The following is a 13,159-nucleotide window of genomic DNA, read 5'->3' as shown; positions in this document are numbered from 1 at the left end:
CTAGAAGTATGACCTTGGCATCAGATCTGTTCATTGTTTTAGTAATTTTTAATAAAAGATCATTTCTATGCAGTCTGAGGTTTGTTTCCTTGTCAGAGTCAGTATATCTTACAATATATCTTTCAGTATATCTAACAGTTTCACTGTTATTCTTTTAGATCAGATTATATCAAGACACTAAATATTTAGAAGTGTTCACATAAAGTTTTAAAGCTGTGCAATGATTTAAAAAAAATGTTTTCATCTTTTCTCTTTCCCACTCCCTCCTCTCTTTCTAGTACTGGGGTTTGAATTTAAGTTTTGCAAGCACCCTACCACTTGGGCCATAATCACAAAGCTGCTTGGCTTTAATATATTTTTCAGGTAGTCTCACTTATGCCAGGGGTTAGCTTAAATCTTTTATCTTCTGCTTTCTCCTCCTGTGTAGCTGTGATTACAGATGTAAGCCAACATGCCTGATTCTGACTAGTTGGTTTGTTTTTGTTTTGTCGGTCATGGGGCTTGAACTGTGGGCTATCCCTAAGCTCTTCAGCTACTTCAATCATGAATAATGATCTAACTGTACAATGATTTAAAAGAGTCTTATTAAAATAAATGCTAAATTTTTAAGGAATTCTTATGTACATATATTGTTTTATTAAAAATAAAATAGTCTGGGACTTTTTTCTGATAAAAATAATTTCTTTTTGTAGGAAATATATATATAAATGAAATTTACATTTAATGTATTTACAGCCATGTAATCTTTGATGAATTACTTTATGTTTAGTCATTATCTACTGATTACATGTATTTCTTCTATCCTGATGGGAAATTGTGTCCTAGAATTTAGAAGATTGTGTTTTATGAAATAAGCACAGAATTTGTGATGTGTTTCACATAGTGGTAATATTTTAAAATCTCCTTCTATACTGTTGGAGAAAATGAATGTATGTGTTAGAAAATTTCTCCTTACTCATGGGCACTATTAAATGAATGGGAAGTCTTAATATGTTGATTCAGCTTATAGTCCAGCACCTGACTTAATGTGAAAAATTGTTTAGAGGTAGCACTTGCCCACCTGTTGAAGGGAATCTAGTTTATAAGTAGTTTAATAGATTCTTCCCAATACTGTTTAATAGTTGCTTTAATGTTTACATATATATTAATATGTGTATTTTATATTCTTATACATGTTTCATGTTTATAGTCTCTTTAATATGTTCATCAAACCATATATAATGTAAGAGGGGAAAATGATACCATTATTTTGTCCATTCTTGAGAACAGGTTCTGTTTTTTCGCTAATGTTCAAATTGTGCTATCATAAGACTGTATTAGTTAAGATGGGTATCACCTGCTTTCTGTGTTCTGTCTTATTAAGTATATTTTCAGATTTTCTAGGATGTTTTAAGTATTACCTTCAAGAGTTCCCTTGTTTTATTCTGATTTGTTTGACAAAAATAGGAAACAACCTAGGTATGGAATTCTCAAAGTGTTATCCTTTTGTTTCCAAGTTCATGTAGGCGACAAGCCTTTTTTCCTATAACATGGTTGAGTTGTGATGCTTGCCTGACTTCCTCTCACCCCATGATACCCCTGCTTCTACCATCCCAGTTGGCCTGTAATGAATACTTCTCCTCTGCCACTCATTGAGTGGGGTCATCTATATTCTTGCCTCTCACAAGCTCTTTGAAGTTGTTTGACAAATTAATCAATAAGAATTACAATATATATTTCCAGGCTTAGCACAATCTCAGATTTATTTGGTGACATTTCTGATACTTCTAGCAGTACAGTAATTGTCTGTTAGGAAGTGATTAAAGCCTTGTTAAGAGTAGGTTTAGTTCAAATTACCTTTAACATGGGCCATGTCCCTTTGTGAAGAAGCCAGAGTATGTAATGGTCTTAAGACTAAGCAAGATTTTTGCTTCTGTCTTTGACTTCACCTTAGAACTGGTGATACTTCTTGCTTCTCTTATTCTACCTAGTAAGACCAATGGATATAAAGTATTATTAATGTGAGATAAAGTATTAGGATATTGTAACATTTTTTGATACTTTAAATCATTGTGTATTTCTGTTTTTGACTGTTACTTAATTTTGGATATCACAAAGTACCATAATGGACTGAGGATATGTCAGTGAAAGAGTGTTTATGAGTGTTTGCTGAGCATGTACAAGATCTGACAGACCTAACTTTCATTACCATCATGGCACACATACATCGACACACACACACACACACACACACACACACACACACACACACACACACACACACACACTAAGAAACACTCATGTATTGACCATCAGCTTCAACAATTACCACCTTGGAATCTTTTCTTAATCATACATTTCCAGCCTTCCTTTCTGTGCCCAGAGTATTTTGAGACAAATCCCTGACCTAATGACCTTTAAAAATATTTCAGGTTGTATGGCTAAGGAAGGGAATTCTAAAAGAAATTACCTGAGAAATGAATCTTCTTTTGACATTATCAAATAACAAGTTCCTGACAGCATTCAGATTTCTACTGTTGACTTATAAATGCTGCTTTACAAATTTCTCAGATCTTATAAAGTCATATTTTCCCTGTAGTTTCCTTTCCTTCGGTCTTAAATTCCTTATATTTTATTTGTACAAAAATGGAGAGCAATCACTTTATTTATTTCATTTTTGAACATTCAAAGTGTAACCCAAACTTTGAAAGTCAATGGGCAGAAGATGATATAGTTAAATGCATGTTTTCATTCTTTTCTTATTTATTTATTTATTTATTTATTTATTTATTTATTTATTTTTTATTTTTGGTCGCAAGGCTCCTACACAGGACCTGGGTGCTGTTCCTAAGTTTCTTTTCTTCAAGGCTAGTATCCTACCATTCTAACTACAACTCTACTCCCAGTTTTCTGGTGATTAATTGGAAATAAGAGTATTAGGGACTTTCCTGCCCTGGGCTGGATTTGAATTGCAATCTTCAGATCTTCGTCTCCTGTGTAGTTAAGATTATAGGTCATGAGCCACCAGTACCCAGTGCTTGTATTCATAAATAGAATCATGGGCACTGTGATTTGCGAAATTCAAATCAAATCTAAGTATAATTGTAATGGCATTGCCTTGACCATGAATCACAGTAAGTGACCATGTTCAAGTACACATAGAGGAACCAAAATATTTATAAATCAGTGGACAAGACAGATACCAGTAGCTCATACTTATAATCCTAGCTATTCCGGAAGCTGCAAGATCTGAGGAGCATAGCTCAAAAACAGGCTAGGCATGGTATTCAATATAGTCTACGTGGAAAATGAACAGTGCAACTTTTAGGCAGGGTGGGAGTAGAAAATTGAGGCAAAATGAAGGAAGGGGTGATATTGTCTAAAAGAGATATTTGCACATGACCTGAATTGCAAGATGGTAACCTCTGTGTACAACACCTTAACAATAACAATAAAATTATATTTCTTTAAAAAAGAACAATGCTGAATTGGAAATATAGTTTAAGTGATAGACCCAGCTTTAAATGAAAAAGTTGGACTTTTTTAACTTCCTTTTAATAAGCAAATAATTAATGTTTATGAAGCACTAGATATCTGCCCAACTTTATTCTAAGCTAGTGCTAATAATTAACATGCTATTATTAGCATTCTTTTTTTTTGTTTTGTTTTAATTTTTTTATGGAAGTCCTTGGCTTGAACTCAGGGCATGATTCCTGAACTTTTGTGCTCAAGACTAATGCTTTGCCACTTTTGAATTCTACTTCAGGCTTTTTTGGTAGTTATTTGGAGATGGGAGTCTCACAGGCTTTACTAAAGCAGCTAACTTCAAACTGTGACCTTCAGCTCTCAACCTCCTGTGTAACTAGAGTTCTAGGAGCTCTACCTCTTCGTACCAGTTTTACAGATGAGAAAGCCAGGGTACACAGATGTTAAAGTAGCTTATCTTATATAAATGGTAAGACAAACCCCTCTACCCTTACCACCCTCTAACTCTTCAGGCCCCAAAGCCTTCATCAGAATTATTCCTGAAAGCCTTTACTACTTGTCTTACTTGGGCAGAATTGGAATTTTTTTTTTTGCCAGTCTTGGGCTTGGGCTCAGGGCCTGAGTACTGTCCTTGGACTTTTTCAAGGCTAGAGCTCAACCACTTGAGCCTCAGCACCACTTCCAGCTTTTTTTCTATGTATGTGGTCCCGAGGAATCGAACCCGGGTATTCGTGCATGCTAGGCCAGCACTCTACCACTAGGCCAAACTCCCAGTCCCAAAATTGGAAGTTTAAAGAGTGGTATTGTTAGTAAGAAATTGTAAATCATTATAATCATAATACTGAAAGTATACAATACCTTAGAATTAGTATATGATATAGAAGCTGGGTTTTGAAATCAAATTGTTCTTGGAATACTTTATGAAAACGAAATTACATCAGCTCTTACTACATGCCAGCGATCAAAATCTCACAGTCAATATTTGTAGATCTCCAAATCACTCAGAAAACTTGTAAAGTGCATGGATCTTCTCCCGGCAGGGATTGCAAAGGGTCTGTGTCCTTGTAGATGAAACAAAGCAAAAACCCTTAAGTCACCCTTCAAACTTGGACATTCAAGCTCGCTTATCAGTTTTCTCTCTCAGAAGCTGAAAGTATCAGGAGTGTTAGGCTCCTGATGCATGTTGAGAGCACCTCTTAAAGTTGTAAGTAGTAGTGTGAACTTGGCCATATTCTGACAGCATCCAGCTGTCATGCCTACCCCACCCCTAAATTTCTACTTTATCTTCTGTTTCTGTGTATAGCCACCAGCCAAGAGGGCCCCAAAAGTACAGTTATACTGGACACAGAATCATCAAATTAACACATTTTATTCATGTGTGGCTTATACCAACGTGACTCAGTTTATTTCTATGAAAGATGAGTGTTGGTGAAACGGTGTTTGTCATATTAAGTTTCACATGAGGGATTTTTCTTTTTTTCTTTTTTTCTCAGTCTTGGGGCTTGAACTCAGTGCCTGAGCACTGTCCTTGGGCTTTCTCAAGGCTAGCGTTCTACCACTTGAACCACAGCACCAATTCCGATGTTTTCTGTGTATGTGGTACCGAGGAATTGAACCCAGAGCTTTGTGTATGCTAGGCAAGCACTCTACTTATAAGCCAAACTCCTAGCCTGAGGAAAATAAAGTCATTTATCTGATGGTGAATTTTATATCCCTAGTCTAAGGATAGATTATAGCTTGGAAAGGCAAGAAATCAATTCTTCATGTCATCTGGAATTTTATTTTATTGGATTCACTTAGCAATCGCTTAACCAGGTATGTGGTCCACAGCCATCCTTCAGGAGGCTGAGGCAGGGAAGCAGCAAGACCCTGTCAGAAAGAAACCACACACACACACACGAAGCATTTATGTAATGCTTGTTATGTACCAGGCATTGTTCTAAGCTATTTTAACAATATTGTTATTTGGCTATACTATGGAAATATTCCCATTTTTATGTGAGCAACTGGAGACACAGGGATACATATCCTATCTGAGGTATTTAGCTGCTATCTTGGTGGGGCCGGTTTTTGTTTTGTTTTGTTTTGTTAGTGCTTTGTTTTGTTGTTAAAATATTTGGAGATATTTGCATTCAGAGCCTTGGACTTGGTAGGCTGCTTCTCTGCCATTTGAGATATTTACCCAGGCCTTTGTTTGCTTTAGTCATTTTCCAGATGGCTTCTTATTTTTGCCACCAAAGGGGAGGCCTTTGCTTATAATACACTTACTTCTGCCAATAAGGGCATGGGCATGCACCCATATACATATTGGTTGAAATGGAATCTCATTAACTTTTGCTCTGGCTGGCCTTGAACTGCAGTCCTCCCAAACTCTGTCTCTGGAATAGGAAGAATTACAGACCCGAACTGCTATACCCAGCCTGGAGTTGCTATTGTAACAGGGCAGGCCATGTAGACATCAGTATTCTTCATCATTATTGTCTATCAACTCTCATTATCTATAATAATTATGAAGATGCTATGTTTTTGACTAATCAATTTTTATTCACCAGGGGGCTGTAGAAGAAAAAGGATTGTTCTTTTAGCAAACTATAGTAGAAGAGGCTGGAGTTCTTTAAGAATTGACAGGAAAAAATTCCAGTCATGAGAAAAGAGCCCACATTGAAGGAGAGAGGGAAACATTGATAGGTAGAGGTAACTTAGAAGAGGGAGGCTAGAAATAGCTTAAAGTTATTGATAGTCCATTGGCCAGCTTCAGAAAAAGAGAGATAGCAATGGGTATGAATGTGTACAATCTGAGCTCTAATATTGGGAGCAAAGTTTTTGTTACATAGAGGGAAGACAAAACAAAACAAAAATGATTATTATATGCCATGGCCTCTCCTTCAACATACATTGACAATTGGCTCTACGTGGAATGGAAATAGTCATACTTAGTGTTTTTCACAGGCTCAGCAGTGTGTATGTGTGTTAATGTTTATCTTTTCTTGATATGTGTCACTTAATCTTCAACAAGACTGTAAATTATATGGGGCAGTAAAAATGATCTAGTTCGGTGGTTGACTACCTCCTTTACCACTTTCATCAAATTGCTTATTCTAAAGCTTCATTAATTAAAGTTATAAATTTGTCTTGGGACTAATTGATTAGTTGATTTCATTCTCGTTGAACATTTTATTTAACAAGACCTGAGTGCCACAGCCAGTACTCAGTTTATCACAGGGCTGATTTTATGTGCAAGCTGCTGGCCTGAGCTTCTGCCTAGGAAAAGAGCACAAGGCATTGCTTCTGGAAAAAGCCTTGTTGTCACAGTTAAGTACAGGCCAAGTTTACTTTCATGCTGCCATCTTATTCACACAATTTTCAGTACTTAAATATTTTTATGTTGTTAAACTCACTTTTCTTAAAATGCTTCATCTCTATATAAGCCTTATATTGGCTACAGTTGACTTTTATTTAGTATCCCCTTTCAATTCTGTCATTTAAGGCAGTGGTAAATGGTGACTGTAATTGGCAAGGCACAGATTTAAACTAAGACACTAAGTATATATTAATTTCTCTCCATCTGAAACACATATCTTCCTATGTCTTACCAAAACAAGAAGTCTACTTATATAACTAGAAATATGTGATAACTGCTCTCAACTTCAAAACTGAATCAAACCATCAATTTTTTGATGTATGGTGCTCTAGTAATCAAAAAATATGATAGGTGGAAAAAATTATAATAAAATTTAATTATTGTGGGTTCCTTGAGATTTGCATGTTGGTTCTTAGTGATAGGATACTGTATGTTTAAATGAGTACATTTACTATTCAATCCTTATTAATGTTTTCTACATGCCAATAGTAAAAAAATGAGGGAGGCTGAGCACATTGGTTCATACTTACAATCATAGCTACTCAGGAGTCTTGAGATCAAGAGAATTGCAGTTGAGGCCAATCTAGGAAAAATAGTCACCAGACCATCATTCTCAACCAGTAAAAACCTGCCAACTACACAGAAAGCATAAATAGGAGGATACATAAATAGGAGAATCTTGGTGTAAGTTGACCCATGAAAAAAAGTGACACCTTATTGGAAAAATAAAGAAAAGGAAAAATACTCCAGCAATAAAATACAATTTAAAAAATAAAACAAAAGAGCCGGGCACGGTGGCTCAAGCCTGTAATCCTAGCTACTTAGGAGGCCGAGATCTGAGGATCAAGGTTCAGAGGCAGCCTGGGCACAAAAGGACTGGAGACTCTTAACTCCAATTAACTTCTAGAAAATGGGAAGTGGGGCTTGGCTCAAGGGTAGAGCAGTACCCTTGTGCTGAAGAGCTCAGGGACAATATCCAGGCCCAGCAATAGGGTGGTAACCTTGAGCTGAAGAGCTCAGGGACAGTGCCCTGGCCAAGTTCAAGACCCATGACCCACGAAAAAAAAAAAGAAAATGAAAAGGACTAGGGTTATGCCACAAATAAGCACAAGTCCCTGAGTTCAAACCCCAGGAATATCCCTTTTTCCTCTATTATATATACATACATACATACATACATACATACATACATATGTATATATGTGTGTGTACACATATGTATAGATACACACACACACACACACATATATATATATATATATATATATATATAGAGAGAGAGAGAGAGAGAGAGAGAGAGAGAGAGAGAGAGAGAGGTTATTTTTTTCAGTAATCTTTTTTTTTTTTTTTTGCCAGTCCTGGGCTTGAGCTCAGGGCCTGAGCAATGTCCTTGGACTTTCTCAAGGCTAGAGCTCTACCACTTGAGCCTCAGCACCACTTCCAGCTTTTTTCTATGCATGTGGTACCAAGGAATCAAATCCGGGTCTTCATGCATGCCAGGCAAGCACTCTACCACTAGGCCAAACTCCCGGCCCTTCAGTAATCTTAAAAAAGAGAAGTTTAAACCATGGATTGTTGGCTCAAGTCTGTAATCCAAGATATTTAGGAGCCTGAAATCTCAGTATTGTGGTTTAAAGCCAACTCGGGTAGAAAGCCTGTGAGACCAGTCTCCAATTGACAGCTCAGTATAAACAAAACATAACACTGTAGCTCAAGAGGTAGATCATTAGCTTTGAACAAATGAAGCTCTGGGTCAGAGCCTAGGCCCTGAGTTCAAGGGCCAGGACTGGCAAAAAACAAACAAAAAATACCTTTATTGGGTCACTGCTCCCATTGATCATCCCAAGTCTATCTGCTAAAGCAACAATATAGTGCTCTGATAATATATTAAACAATGCTTGAAATAGTAGAAGACATAGAGTATTGCATAGTAAATCACATATGTTATAGTGACAGTGTTTTTAAAGTATAACCTTTTACTCATATATAAAACACCTACTTAAGTGTTAGAAGATTAATGAATATTCCATCAGAGAAAATATTAGGCAAATCCTATCATTATACAAAAAGAACCCTCTTAGGAATTCATAAGATTAGGCCCATCTTCCCATAAGTGAGAAAATTCCACTTACAAATATTATTACTGGAGCTTGGTACAGTGGTCCCAGGTACTTGAGAAGTATTGGAAGGGGCTCAAGGTTCAACACTAGCCCAGACAAAGTTCCTACAAGTATCTTTGAAAGGTATTCGAAGTGGATGAAGGTATTAAGTTACTACAAGACTTTATATGAATAACAAACTAAAAGAAGAACAAGTGGTAGAATGCCTGCCCAGCAAGCAGGAAGCCCTGAACCTTAGTGTGGTGTTATCTCTAACTACTCAGTGCACATGCATCATTCTACACAGGGCACAGGAATGAATGGAGTATATAGAGTCAGCCCTTATGGGAGGAAATGGCACAAGGACCCAAGACCCAAGTGAAGAAATCTACTTTGAAAGAGGAGGACTCATTTATTAATGTGAGAGGTGGGACATTGAAATGGAATAGAATTACTTAGGATCTTGCTCTTTTGTAAGCAAAATGAGAAACAAGGTCCCCTGCCTTTTGCAAGAACAGGCTGCTTTTGCTGCTTGGCAAAAGAGTGCTTGGCTGGGTGTGGTACTGTACTTCCTATAGTCCTGGGCTCCATGGAATGTGCAAGATTGGAGGTCACATTTCAGAGCCAGGCAAAAGTTTAGACCCTATCTGAAACTAGTATATAAAGTCACAGAGGCATTGCTCAAGTGGCAAAGCACTTTCCAAACAGGTGCAAAGCAAAACGTAAAGCTGGAGCCCCAAGGTGCAAAAGGATGACAGGATTGGGAACTGTGCAGCATGATGTGAGGAAAATCTAAGAAGTTGTAGATGTAGTGGTTCTCTTTAGAGGCTGACCTGATCTGAGAGCCTTTTCATCTTTTAAAGAAAATGGAAGAATTTATGCTTTGTTTGAAAAGACGCCATTACTGGGTAAAATTTTCCAAGAGTTTTTAAAAAAGACCTGTTGGGGAGAATATTTCACCCAGACTAGGAAAAAATGTTAGCATATTTGTCACCATATATGGTAATATTGTTAATGTGCATACCACATTAAAGAGAGCAGATACGTTTTTTTATTTCTCTGTACAATGTGCTCGCATTTCTTATTTCATATATCATTTATAACTTAGGGAGGATTTTATCACACTTGTTCAGCATCTATATTTTAACATAAATTAGGAGCACGTATTGTTTTGAAATGTTGAAAGATTATAGGAATAGATCTCTTATTCTAATATCATGTTTTACAGCTGAGAATTTTAAGTTCTCCAAAGCAAAGCAACAATGTTGGGGAAAAGTTGATCTGACCAGAAACACAAGAAATACAGCCATGAAAACAAAAATAGATGGAGGCATTCAGAGACCCCCCCCCGACCCCCTTGAATTGTGGCAGTATCAGCCCAGAGCATTTCCTGCTATGTCTAGACATGTTGGCACAGATCCTCCCTCTCCCTCTAATGTGTGTATATCCCTGCCCTGCAGAGGCCTTCCCTGGGGCTTTATGTTGAGAGGCACCCCTGCTTCCCACCCTCCCTCTTCTCTATCACTTGATTGTTCAGGCAGGTGCATGAGAATTGGGAACATGGTCATTTCAGAATTAGACATATTTCTGATATATACTCTCTCTTTGGTCGCACTTGTATGTCATATTTAAAACATTGTTTTGATGATATTGGAATTTCCTGAATGGGAGTGATGTTAGAGACATCAGTCAGGGAGCAGGATATACATGAATACAAACATAGCAAAGTAATGTTTTATTCACACTCAGAATACCCAGGGTGTTTCTCTGTAGCATTTAAAAACTATAGAATGCTAGGTGGCTATGAATGACTCAGGCCTGTAATCATAGCTACTCCAAGAGGCTGAGCTCTAAGGAGGGTAGTTCAAAGTCAGCCTGAATAGGAAAGTCCTTAAGAGTCCTTAGACTCTTACTGCCAGTTAACCACTAAAAAAGAGTTGTGGCTCAAGTGTTAGAGCACAAGCTCCAGAGAAAAAAGCCAAAGGAGTATGTGAGGTTCCAAGTTCAAACCCTATTACCAGCATACATTGTGCACATTCATCTCACACACACACACACACACACACACACACACACACACACACACACACACACACACACACACACACACACACCCTACACAGGAACTATTCAAAGCTAATCAATTTTGTGTTTTTTTCTATTTTATTTTTTCCATATATTTTTATTATAATTAATAGAAGGGTTACATTACATTCGCCAGATGGAAGGTGCATTACTTCACATACATTGATACCCTTTCTCATGACTTGGTCCCCATTTCCCTCTCCCCCACCCCCACCCTCATCTTGTTTTCCCTCCTTTCCTATCCAGTTTCAATTAACCAAATACGCATATATCCAATATACCAGATAACAAAGTGAAATACTGTAACAATATAAGATAACCAAGGGACAGCAAAAGAGATGAGAGAAAACATAGTACATTAAGGACAACAATCACTCATTAGGTGGCTTTTGTTTCTATATTCTAGAGGTCCTTTCATTTAGCATCATACTGCATGGCCTTATGTATCTCGGTTTTGCTCTATTGCAAATCTCTGCTAGGAGAGCCCAAGGTTTCTACTGATTATGACAAATGAGGGAAACCATGGAGCATATGTTCCTTTGAGTCTGGCTTACTTCACTTAATATAATTTTTTCTAAGTCTTTCCATTTCCTTACAAATGAGGCGATGTCATTCTTTCTGACAGCAGCATAGAATTCCATTGTGTATAAATACTACATGTTGTTGATCCACTCACCAACTAAGGGACATCTGGGTTGGTTCCATATCTTTGCTATGGTAAATAGTGCTGCAAGTGTTTTAGAAGGTTTCCAGAAAGAGCCTTTACCCCATTTCTGTGTTTTAAAAGATGATGGTATTAGTGTTCTTGTTAGGATTCTAGACATCTCTGTCCTTCTTCATCTTCCCCATGGTTGCTGTCTGTAGAGAATTCAGAATAATTTTATTTTCTAAGATAAGCTATCATTACACATAACAAGGACTTCATAAGGACTTGGTATTCAATGGCATTTACGTTGTAGGACAATTCTGCATTGACAAAGGAATTATTAATGATGTGATTTTACTCTCTCAACAACTTTATGTTCTGAGCACTATGCAATGTTTGTAGAATGGGATGGGGTCGATAGAGTTAAAGGAAGTTTTAAGTCCTGACTTGCAGTGGAAGAGAATCATTAAGAGATCAAGGCATTTTAATCATTGACTTCATCCTTCCACACAGGGCAGGGGTGGGGGGGAGGGAAGGGGGGATGTGCTTCTTAAGAAGAGAGAGCTCAAGGTGTTGAGTGTTTTAAAACGTAGAAAAGCTGTTTCTTGGAATACTGTGTTAATCAGAGCTCTGCTCTCAGAGAAGTCTCTAGGGAGTGATCATTTGCAAACACTGTCATGTTAAAAACTACGCTAAAAATGTCAGATAAATACCTGTTATATCCCCTAAGTATTGACATCTAGAGATTTCAGCTTACAAGTTAAAGCATTTTCTCTTTATTCCAATTAAGCATTACAAGTTCCATAATACTCATCTGTAACCAACCTTCCTTCCTTCCTTCTTTCCTTCCTTCCTCAAGCAACTTGTCTCCTTGTACTAAAATAATGGACTATTTTAGAAGGTATCCAGAAAGTTCCTTTACTATAAGCAAGCAAGCAGTTGTTCTCTTCCTGGGGCCAGAAGGACATCTGGGAGAACATAATTTGAATTTTAAAAGGTAACAAACTTTCTGTCCTCACAGATCTACCATTCTACTTATATTCATCATGTTTAAAAAAAAAAAACAAACATATGTAAGGCCAGAGTTTCTGTACCGTTCTTTTACATATTATCCAATGAATAATATATATTTTAACCATTGTATTTTTGCTATCTAAAACAGTGATTCCTAGTGTTTTCAGTTGTTCAATTAAGTTCACTATAAGGTTCATGGTAATTTTCCTTTTTAAACTGACATAAACAATAGATATCTGTTCTCTTACACATTAGCATTTGCATATTGGTGCAAAGGCTATATAGCTCCTCTTTTAAAAAGAAATATGACTTTCAAAAAGTATAGATGCCTGTGTCTTATCATTAAGTAGTTGTACAAAGGAGTTGCCATTTAGTTAGGTAGTTTGTGAATATGCTATACTACATCTTGATCCATGTCACCCCTTTCAACATTCTCACACGTTTTCCCCCCACCCACCCCTTCCCTCACTCTTCTTAATTTTGTAGGAT

At 37.1% G+C, this 13,159-nt stretch overlaps 1 protein-coding gene across 1 annotated transcript in view; it reads left to right on the top strand.

The window, feature by feature from the left end:
- Dock4 (dedicator of cytokinesis 4) overlaps positions 1 to 13,159 on the top strand; it is a 440,321-nt gene that overhangs the window by 228,028 nt on the left and 199,134 nt on the right. The gene's annotated exons all lie outside the window — the stretch shown is intronic.

Source organism: Megascapheus bottae, chromosome 5, assembly GCF_031878675.1.
Source record: "Megascapheus bottae isolate mThoBot1 chromosome 5, mThoBot2.hap1, whole genome shotgun sequence".
NCBI lineage: Eukaryota > Metazoa > Chordata > Mammalia > Rodentia > Geomyidae > Megascapheus > Megascapheus bottae.
The sequence above is the reverse complement of the archived record's forward strand: the minus strand, read 5'-3'. Positions and strand labels throughout refer to the sequence as shown.